Raw genomic sequence first — 11129 nt, forward strand, 5'->3', positions numbered from 1 at the left:
TCTGGAAAAGAAGGATGAACCGAGCGCCTCCTGGGGTCCCTTCCAGTGCAGCCTGGGACCCTCCAGGAAGGGAAAAGGGGACAGAACAGTCCAGGCTGCGACAGGCAGATAGTCTCAGAGGCCCCCCACGCAGAAGGGGCCCCCTTTCTGTGCATCCCATTACAGCCCACTCAGACCTCCCTCAGCTCCCTCCAGGCACAGAGCCCCAGTGGCCCCCCTTCCCACAGGCCCTCCTCCACAGCCTCAGAGCAGCCTCATCCTAGAGGCGCCCACGCAGGCTCTTGCTCCGAAATACCCATTGCAACACTCCCCCCTCCCCGTGGCTGCCTGTCTCTGCCCATCACTGTCGCCCACACACACCCAGACACCCAGAGATAAGCCACCACCATCCACCCACTCAGCCACTGTGCCTCCAGCAGGACGTGAGCCAGTGGGAAGCTGGGAGGGCAGAGGGGGAACGTTCCTCACATGTCTGATTCCTTAGTAAACTGAGGAAACACCAGAGCCAAGTGGAGAGGCTCAGGGAAGCTCCTCAGGGCCCGGACTGTCTTTGGCCTCCTTCGGGATCCCCAGCACTTCGCCTAGTGCCCGGCGCATAGTAGGCACCTAATAAATGTTGATGGCTTGAGGGCGGATCGAAAAGAGGAACTGATGGGCTGGACACAAATGCCCATTAGGATGCTAGAATCTATTCTCCAGCAGACGATCTGTGACCCATTAGAGAGAAGAGTGGTCACTGCCAGGAACCAGGATGACTTCACCGAGAACAAGTGTGCCAGGCTAAATGAATTTCCTTCTTTGCCAGTCTCACTGCCTGCGAGGCTGTCGGTACCCAAGAGACGGAGCTCAGCGAGAAAGAAAAAAGGTCTGACGGAGCCGAGAGGGAGCAGCGTGTCCAAGGCCACGCGGATGCAGCCGGAGCTCATTGGAAGACGCTTCAAAGGCTGCTGATTGCCGGATCCATGCGATGCTCTCATTTCCCGAAAGACTGACTACAGAACCCAGGGTGAGGGCGATGGGGCCAGATAACAGATCGGAGAGAAAAGATCGAGCGGCCTGACTACAAGTTCCATGAGTCAGCAGGGTGTTGCGGCAGCCAAAAAAAGATGATGCCACCTGGGGTGGGATTCAGGGAAGCGAGGGAGGGAACGGCCCTGCTGGAAGGCAGGAAGAGCCAGGAGAAAAGCAAAGCACTGGCTTTAGAGTCCAAGGACCTGGATTCCAGTTCTACCTCTCGTGCTTCCCGCCTCCCCGAGCCTCAGTTTCCTCGTCTATAAAATGAAGGGGGTTGAACGGGACGGCCTCCGAGGAGCCCAGATCTGCAGCAGCTCTATCGAAGCTCAGGATTTGGGGCTGCTTTCCCCATCTCTCCTTCCCACTCTCCAAGGACAGGCTGGGCCCGACAAAGGGGCTCCAACGTCTGTCGTTCTCCGGAGCAGGGATCTCCTGCTGTGCTTCCCAGTATCATTTAGCCAGTTGTTCTGGCCCCATCCACAGCTATTGTCAGTCAGCCTCCGGTTGTTGTCGGGTCCGACTCTTCCTGGTTGGGGGGCTTCTTGGAAAAAATACTAGAGGGTTTGCCGTTTGTTCACACTGCCAAGCAGATAGAGTCCAGGCCCGGGGTCAGAAAGACCTCATTCAAATCCAGCCGCAGACACTAGCTAGCTGTATGACCCTGGCCAAGTCACTTTACCCTGTTTGCCTCAGTTTCCTCATCTGTAAAATGAGCTGGCGAAAGAAATGAGAAGCCATCTTTGCCAAGAAAACCCCGACGAGCTCCCAAAGAGTAAGACGGGCCTGAAATGACTGAACAACAAATACTATGATGAGCTCCTAATGGGTACATGACCTACATTTTTTAAAGAAAGCGATGAGAAGGCAAGGAGAGGACCAAAGTACAACTCTATTTCCCACGCTTCCCCGGGAAGTCTGGGACACACTGTCCCATGAGAACAGAGAGAATACTGGACAACACTTGGCTAAGAGGATAGGTAACTCCTGGTGCCTGGGCTCCGGGATTCTTTTCCTCCCTTCATGGGATCCTCTTGCCATCTTCCTTCAGCATGTATAGATTTTTGCTGGGCATGAAGGGTAGGAACTCTTGAGACAGCCAAGTGGCATGGTGGGTAGATACTTGTCCTGGAGTCATAAAGACCCGAGTTCAAATACTCATTAGCCATGTGACTCTCAGCAGATCACTTAACCCCTGCCTGCCTCAGTTTCCTTATCTGTAAAATGGGGATCATAAGAGCACCTATCTCCCAGGATCGTTGTGAGGCTATCATTTATGCAAACAGAAGCAGCGAGGTGACTCAGAGGATAGACAGCCGGGTCTGGAGTCATGATGACCTGGGTTCAAATGTGACCTCAGACCCTTCCTAGAGCAAGTCACTTAACGCCACATGCCCAGCCCTTACCGCTCTTGAGTCTTGGAACAGACCGAGTCTAAGACAGACGGTAAGGGTTATTTAAAAATGAGTCTTTGCAAACAGAAATGCTAGCTATTGCTATTAGAGTCTTTCTTCTCGGGGCATTCCCGAGATCTCCCTCTGGCCAAATGTGGGGAGGAGACAGAGCCTCTCCCCAGCCAGGGACCTCTCCGGAGCTTGCTTGGAACGGGTCCCCCCTAGGCTGGCCGCCCTTGGGATCCCCAGCTTCCTCCTGGCTGGCTCTTCGTAGCCAAGTCCCACAGGGCAGGGCTCATGTTCTTCCACCAGTTGGGCCAGGCTTCCTTTCTTCTAGTGGCCGGAAGCACCTCAGGGCTGGCCGGGGGCTTCTCCAAGCCCTAGAGAGGTGTTCTCGCCCACTGAAGGTGGCCCACCGCGCCTTGTTAGCCGCCTTCGTTGGGGTGTGGAGATCGATCGATGGGCGCAGCGGGGCCGTCTGGGCCTCCTGCGACGGCCGCCCTTGCCGGGTGGGTAGCCGAGGGAGCGCAGAATACGTCTCTCGCAGCGTCCATCGATCCCGGGCCCTGGACGTGGCAGCCATTTCAGAAACTTTCCTGAGTTACGGATGGAAATGCTTCACCTGGCTGAGAGAGCTCAGACGGCCGGCTGGGGAGGGGTCGTCAGTCCCCTTCGGACAGCTGAGGGAATAAGTTTACTCTGTTTGGCCCCCGTCACGAAGCCTAGTGAACAGGCCGACAGGAAGGCAGGCAGACTATTCCTGACGGAATCGGGTGATTCCCTGCATTCTGCCCCCTTCACTCATCTCCTTTTCTTCCAAGGGGAAACAAAGGCACGTTGTCCGTCTCCGCCTACCTCTGGGTACCTGGGAGGGGAGTGAAGGGTGGGCTCCTAGAATACACCACAGCAATCGTATCATTTATGGAATCAGTGGGCCTGTCTCAGGGGAGTCTGTGATTTTTTTAAATTGATTTTTTTTTTTAACCCTTATCTTGGCAGAAGAGTGGTAAGGGCTGGGCAATGGGGGTTAAGTGACTTGCCCAGGGTCACCCAGCTGTGATTTTAAAAAAATCCTTACCTGTCATCTTAGAATCAATACTATAAGAGTAAGAGCAGTAAGGGCAAGGTAATGGGAGGTTAAGTGACTTATCCAGGGTCACCCAGCAAGGAAATATTTGAAGCCAGATTTGAAGTCTGTAACTCCATTTCTGACTCTGAACCCCACTTCAACCAGCCACATCCCCAGGAGCCCCCTAGATAGCCAGAATCCTTTCCTGAGCCCTAGCTTCCATCCTCAAGGTAGAGAAAGATTTGGGGTCTGTGATGGGAAACATTTGTTTTTTCAGTGATACTATAGCATAGTCCTGGTCTACCACCTTCAGACCAGGAAATCTGGAGTTCTCTTTGTTTCCAGGAAATTTACTGACTGGGTGACTTTAGGTAAGTCATCAGATCATCGGACTCCTCTGCTTAGGAAGGCAATCATCCTGTACTCCCTACCTTGAGATCTAAGGGAAATGCTTCACCAATCTTGAACTCTACACTCAGTAGGCCTTCGGGGTGTGTACCAGGGGTGTTTCATAGCCAGTCCTCCAAAAATAGGTACCCACGATGCCCTTTTAAAGTTTAATCTGCATCGCAGGCATTTTGTCCATCACTTTCTGAAGTCTCGACCTGTGGGGTTCCTTCACCCCTGAGGTGTAAATGCTCACGCTGAAGATGAACAGTCTTCGTGGGGCAACAACACAGGCTTGAGCTGGCTCCAGCACCAAAGGCTATCTGAAGCCCGAATTTTCCGTACAACTTCCCTCACAAGCAATCCGCCAGCCCTGAAGCTCTCAGGAGGCAGCCCATGCCATTCTGGGACGGCTCTCATTGTTAGAAAGTGTTTCCTTAATGACGAACTGAAAGCCTCCAACTCAACGTGTGACTTCCTCCCATTGGTCCTGGTTCTCCCCTCTGAGACCAAGCACTCTCAGTCCCAATCCTCTGCTGTGTGACATCAGGTTGCTAAATCTGGCATCAGAGACATCTAACCACGTGGAAGGAAGCAGATTTTGCACGAGTTTCCACTGGCCAGCAAGGTGATATAGGGGATCAAGTGTGAGGATTTAAACCAGGAAGATCCAGATTCAAATCCTGCCTCAGACACTTCTAAGTGATGGCATCCTGTACAATGACTAGAAGAAATGAAGAGATGTAAAGCACTCAAGTAACCCGTTAGGCTCCCTCAGAAAGTAGAGATCCTTTTCTGGGAGTAAGAGGGAAAAAGAAAAAGGCCCTGAACAAATGCTTCTGTGGGGAGGACTATCCCTCACACACACCACAGAGGTATTGCTGTATGGCTCAGACAGACACAGATGCCACATCTCTAGCTTCTTCTTCCTCCGCCTGCTCCAAAGGACACTCATTTTTGCCGGGAAGGGAAGCAGGAGGTTGGTACCAAAAGCTGAAAGCTTGGTCACTCTGCTCTCCTCAGAGACAAGATGGGTCCTTGGCTAGAATTACATTGATCTGCTCCTTCAAATACTCTTAGTCTAGGAGGGTGAAGTTTTCACATTCAATCTGATTTCTGTTCACAATTATTGAAGAGAAGCAGGACCAACCCCAAGCTTTAGATCAAGGCATGGCTCTCTTCCACAATGAATATACATTGAACTTAGCTAGAAACCTGTTTATCCAAATAGGAAGCAAAGTAGAAATCAGAGAAAGTATAAATGTGAGCCAATATTCCAGACAATCCTGAGTGAAGGAACTCTTGTATCAGGAATGGGAAGTGAGGTAACTCATCTTAGCCAAGAAAGGAAATCCTAGATCTCACCCAATGGGAAATTCCCCCAAAGAATCGAATGCAGCAAGTAGCAGATAGAGATCTGAAGGAGACTGCCTTCTCCTCTCCTAGCGACTACTTCCCAGTCTTTTTCTTCAGCAACTTCTCCCTTGAAGCTGGAAACCAGAAGCCCCCAGAGCCCAAAGAGACCTCCATGACCCAAGGAAATTCAAAGAAAATTCAAGAGTTCTCCCTTCTCCCACTCTCGCCCATTCGGCTCTGCCTTCACATGGAGTGACAATGGGCAAGAATCTCCTCCAGTAAAGAGAAAGGCCCATACCAATGGGCTTTGGGACCAATGTTACACTTCCCATTTGCCCCAGACCTGCATTGTCCAAGCGACTCATGACAATAACTGGAAAGGGACTGGCAAGTCCTAAGACTCCTTGATATGGCTCCAGGTCTCTAGCTGGGGAGCCCACATCTGTGGACATTTTCCTTCTCTAGAGTACTCTGTTAAGGAAATCGCCCTCTAGGCTGTCTGGTGTCTAAATGCTTCAGTTCAGAAACTTTAGGTTCCTTGGAAACTCTCCAACTTGGGAAACCCCACAAAGTCCCCTTTGAGGCATGAGAAGTCCATTGCCTGATCTTAGAGGAAAAACCCAAATAATCCAGAAGGAATGCAACCAGACACCGGAGGTCCAGAAACTCCCCTTTCTATTGGGGGTGAGGCACTTTTGTTTTTGCAGCCCCAGTGTTCAGGACATAATAGGCACTTAATAAATTTGAATCATCTGTGGAACAATCGAATGTAATGGACTTCTCTATTAGCAGCCATGCAATGATCCAGAACATTTCTAAGGGGCTTATGAGAAAGAACGCTATCCACATCCAGAGAAAGAACCGTGGGAGTAGAAAGATTTTCTTAATCAATTAAATACAATTTTTAAAAAATGTGAGTTGTTTGCTTTAGTCTACAAGTCACCATTTTCTGCTATGAGAGCGTGGCGGAAGAGAAAGATGTTCTTTTCGATTCTCTGAACACTCAGGTCTGGAAATTCAAGACAAAGAAAAGATTCTAAGATAGCACTGAGCTGCTTTTGAAGGGGAAAGGGCATCTCTGACACCAAGAAGCCAAGTCTCCTCACCTCAGTTGGATTCACTCAGAAAGTTGAACAGAACCCATCTACCTCCCTTGGAAGCTGCCCTCAAACAATCATCAGGTGCTCTGTAAGTAGAGGCAAAGAGCTGTCTCCTCAACTTCTTTGTAATGGGTGAGGGAAGGGAGGAGACCCTGTAGCCTGAGGAGATTGGGAAAGGTTTCATGGAAACACTTGAGCAAGCCTTGAAGAGAGCTTGGTGTGTTCCCAGAGGGAAGAACAAGGACTGACTCTGACATGAATTCCAGGAATAGGGGTCAGCCAGAACAAAGACACAGGGATGGGAGATAGAACATTCTGTACAGAGAATTATAAACAGACCTGCTTCCTGGGCAATAAGGTACATGAGGGACATTCATGTGAAAGTATTCTAGAAGTAGAGGTCGAACCCAGATTGTGTAAAGGGCTTTAAATGTCCAACAAAGGAATTTGCATTTTGCCCTAGAAGCAATAGGGAGCCTCTGAAGCTTCTTGAGTAAAGGAAATCCTGTGCTTTAGTGATATCTATGTGGATATCATAGTGATAGCCATGTAGAAGAAGGAAAGATTGGAGCTAGTACTGGACTAGGGCCTGGGAGACTAATTAAGAAGTTATGAAAATGCAGTTGATGAGGGTGGTGGCCATGTGAGGTAGAAAGGAAGGGGACAAAAATGACAGATATGAACATAGAATGAAAAAGACTTGGCAATTGATTGGTCGGAGGGGTAAGTGAGGAATCAAGGACAGTGTTGAGGTTACTAACATAGAAGACTAAAAGGAATACCTTTGACAGAAGAGACGAAAGGGAAAAACTTTTATTAAGCACCTACTATGCACCAGTCTGTACTAAGCCCTTTACAAATATGACCACATTTGATCCTCATAACAGTCCCAGGAGGTAGGTGCTGTTATCATCTCCATTTTACAGTTGGAGAAACTGAGGCAGACAAAGATTAAGCGACTTATCTAAAGTCACACAGCTAGTGAGTATTTGAGGCCAAATTTGAACTCAAGTCTTCCTGCCTCCAGGCCCAGTGCTCTCCTCAATGAACCACCTAGCTGCCTCTAGAAGAGATGGATTGGTGGATGGGAGAGAACAGTGAGTTCATTTTGGATCTGTTGAGTTTGATATACCCCTAGGACATGTGAACCTTAAAAATTCCCAGGCCCTACTTCATAAGATTGGATTAAGACCATTCCCCATTTTGGCAGTGAACTCTACTTAGATCAGGAATGTGAGAACTCTACTTCACCTACCTAAGTCTGCCCTAGAAGAAGATAAAGTTGTAAACTCTTTTCTGAACAATGAAAAGTACTTAAACTCATACTTATAATAAGGCAAAAAGTTCTTAAGCTAAGTACCTGTAAAGGTCAGGCAACTTGTGAATTTACAAGGAACAAAGAGCTGAGAAACTTACTCAGAGCTTTCCTGGTGTGAATTACTCAAAAAATCCACACCTTCTTAGGTGTGGACTAAGAATGGTCTGTCCTTTGAAAAACGTCTACTGTGATTGGTAGATGGAAGAACTTAAGGGAGGTGACATAGGAGAAAATTCCCTATATAAGGAGATGACAGGCTCTTAAGAGGAGACCAGTCTCAAAGGAGGCTGTTGGGAGAGAGCTCTGGAAACAGGCTCTTGACAGAGTCTCTGGCTGGAACTCCCTTTGAGGAGGACTCTGGCTGGAACTTCCTCTGAGGAGACTCTGTCTCTCCCGGGTCTCTCTCGGGACAGTCAGCTGGGAAGTCTGAATTGCAGCTGGTGCCTCTCTGATCACTAGAATCCTTGCTTGGACAGATCTTGTGGAGAGTGATTAAGGATTGACTGATCTCTCTCTTAAGACTCAGGTCTATGCCATGTTGGCTTAAGGCCTTTCATACTTATTCCTTTCTTACTCTTTCACTCTTTAATTCCTCATTGTATTAATTAATATATATCTCTATAAAACCCAGTTGACTTGGGTATATTTGAATAATTGGGAATATTTCCCTGGCAACCACCTTATATTTGATTTAAAAACAAAACACTGTAGTGAAAACATATTTCCTGTGGTCACAATTTACTCATCCACTCTTTTATCTACCACAATTCATGCTTCTGATCTTACAGACATTCAGATAGAGATGTCTAGCTAACAAATGGTGATGCAAGACTGGCATCCCATGCCCTTCATCACGACTGGTAGCAATTAGAGAAGAAAAAGAAACTGAAGGGATTAAAGTAGGCAATGAGGAGACTAAACTATCACTCTTTGCAGATGACATATTGGTATACCTAGAGATCTGAGAAAATCAACTAAAAAACTAGTAGAAATAATTAAAAATTTAGCAAAGTCGGAGGGTACAAAATAAACTCACACAAATCATCAGCATTTCTATATATTTCCAACAAAACCCAGCAGCAAGAGTTAGAAAAAGAAACTCCATTTAAAATCACTCTGGACAATAAAAAATACCTGGGAATCTACTTGCCAAGACAAATGCAGGGATTATATTAATATAACTAAAAAACACTCTTCACACAAATGAAACTAGATCTAAACAGTGGGAAAAACATCAATTGCTCATGGGTAGGACAAGGTAATATAATAAAAATGACAATCCTACCTAAATTAATTTATTTTTTCAGTGCTATGCCTATCAAACTACCAAGACACTTTTTAAAAATAGAATTAGAAAGACTGGCATCCCAGTAAACTCAGAAAATATCTTTGCAGGAACATTCTCACATAAAGGACTGCTCTGAGAACGAGAGCCATTCTCCATTAGCTATCTGGCCAAAAGAAATAAAAAAGATGATGAAATGCAAACTAGCAATCATGAAGAGAAAAACACAGCAAAGCAACCCTGAGTTTTCACCTCATGCCCATTAGATTGGCACAGATAACAAAAAGGGAAAATGGTGGTCGTTGGCAGGGCTGTGGGAATATAGACCCCTTGTGATACTGTGGAAGGAACTGTATGCTGGCTTGACCATCCTGGTAGGTAATTTGGAATTATCTGCCCAAGGTCATAAATGATGTGGCCCCTGAGCCAGCAACACCATTAGGAGGCCTATCTCCCATAGAGATCAAAGAAGCATGGCAAAGGACCTACATGGACAAATACAGTCATGGGGGAATCTCTCCTTGGAAGCAAAGTGGAAGCACAAAAGGCCTGAAGAAATCATGGCAAGAGAATAGAACTGACCAAGAGAATAGAACTGACAAGCCAAGACTCATGTGAATTGATACCAAGCAAAATGAGTAAAGCCGGAAGCCCAGTTTAGACAATGAGCAAGATCCTTGTAAAAGAAAGCAACTTTGGAGGACTTCAGAGCTCTGATTGATGCAATGACCAATGGCCACACCAGAAAACTGAAGATGAAAGATGCTCCCCTGCTCTTGCCAAAGAGGTCATAAACTCAAGGTGCAGAAGAAGATGGCCAGTCTGAGATACAGCCAAGACAGCAATATGCTTTGCTTGACTGTACTAATTTATAACAAGGAAGGGCTGTTTTGGGGGTGGGGGAGCTTAGAGAAAGGGACAGAAATGCAAAAGAAAAGGCAGGGAAAAAGCATTAATAACATTTTTAAATGAACAAAAAAGGAAGTTCTGAAGAGATGAAGAACGAATGAATCAATGAAACCTTCATTAAACACTTAACTGTCCATCGGCACATAAAGATTGACAGCAGCTCTTTTTGTGGTGGCAAAGAACTGGCAAGTGATGGGATGTTGTCAGTTGGGAGATGGCTGAGCAGGTGATGCTTGTAATGGAACACTATTGTGCCAGAAGAAATGATGGGCTGGTCAATCACAAAACCACCTGTAAAGACTTCTATGAACTGATGCAAAGTGAAGGGAGAAGAACCAGGAGAATGTTGTACACAGCAACAGCAACAATGAATGATACTGTCAATTTGGTTTTTTTCTTTCCTTTTTTAATTAGACTGATTAGTACTTTGTCTATTTTATTTGTTTTTTCAAAGTACCAGCTTTTAGTCTTATTTATTAAATCAATAGTTCTTTGACTTTCAATTTTATTAATTTCTCCTTTGATTTTTAGGATCTCTAATTTAGTCTTCATCTGTGGATTTTTAATTTGTTTGCTTTCTAGTTTTTTAATTTGCATGCCCAATTCATTGACCTCTGCCCTTCTTAATTTGTTAATATATGAACTCAAGGATATAAATTTCCACCTGAGTACTTCTTTGGCTGCATCCCATAGGTTTTGAAAGGATGTCTCATTATTGTCATTTTCTTCAATGAAGTTATTGTTTCTATGATTTGTTCTTTAACCAGTTTTGGAGAATTGTATTGTTTAATTTCCAATTAATTTTTTATTTACCTCTCCATGTACCCTTACTAATTATTATTTTCATTGCATTGTGATCTGAGAAGGTTGAATTTATTATTTCTGCTCTTTTGCACTTGCTTGCAATGTTTTTATGCCCTAATACATGGTCAATTTTTGTGAATGTACCATGTGCTACTGAAAAGAAGGTATATTCCTTTTTGTCCCTATTTATTTTTCTCCACATGTCTACTAACTCTAATTTTTCTAAGATTTAATTCACTTCTCTTACCTCTTTCTCATTTATTTTTTGGTTTGATTTATCTAGTTCGGATAGAGGAAGTTTCAGGTCTCCCACTAGTATAGTTTTTCTATCTATTTCATCCTTGAGCTCCACTAGTTTCTCCTTTAGAAATTTGGATGCTATGCCATTTGGCACATACATGTTGAGTATGGATATTTCCTCATTGTCTATACTGCCTTTTATCAGGATGTAATTACCTTCCTTATCTCTTTTAACTAGATTTATTTTTACTTTGGC

Source organism: Monodelphis domestica, chromosome 3 (genome assembly GCF_027887165.1).
Source record: "Monodelphis domestica isolate mMonDom1 chromosome 3, mMonDom1.pri, whole genome shotgun sequence".
Lineage (NCBI taxonomy): Eukaryota > Metazoa > Chordata > Mammalia > Didelphimorphia > Didelphidae > Monodelphis > Monodelphis domestica.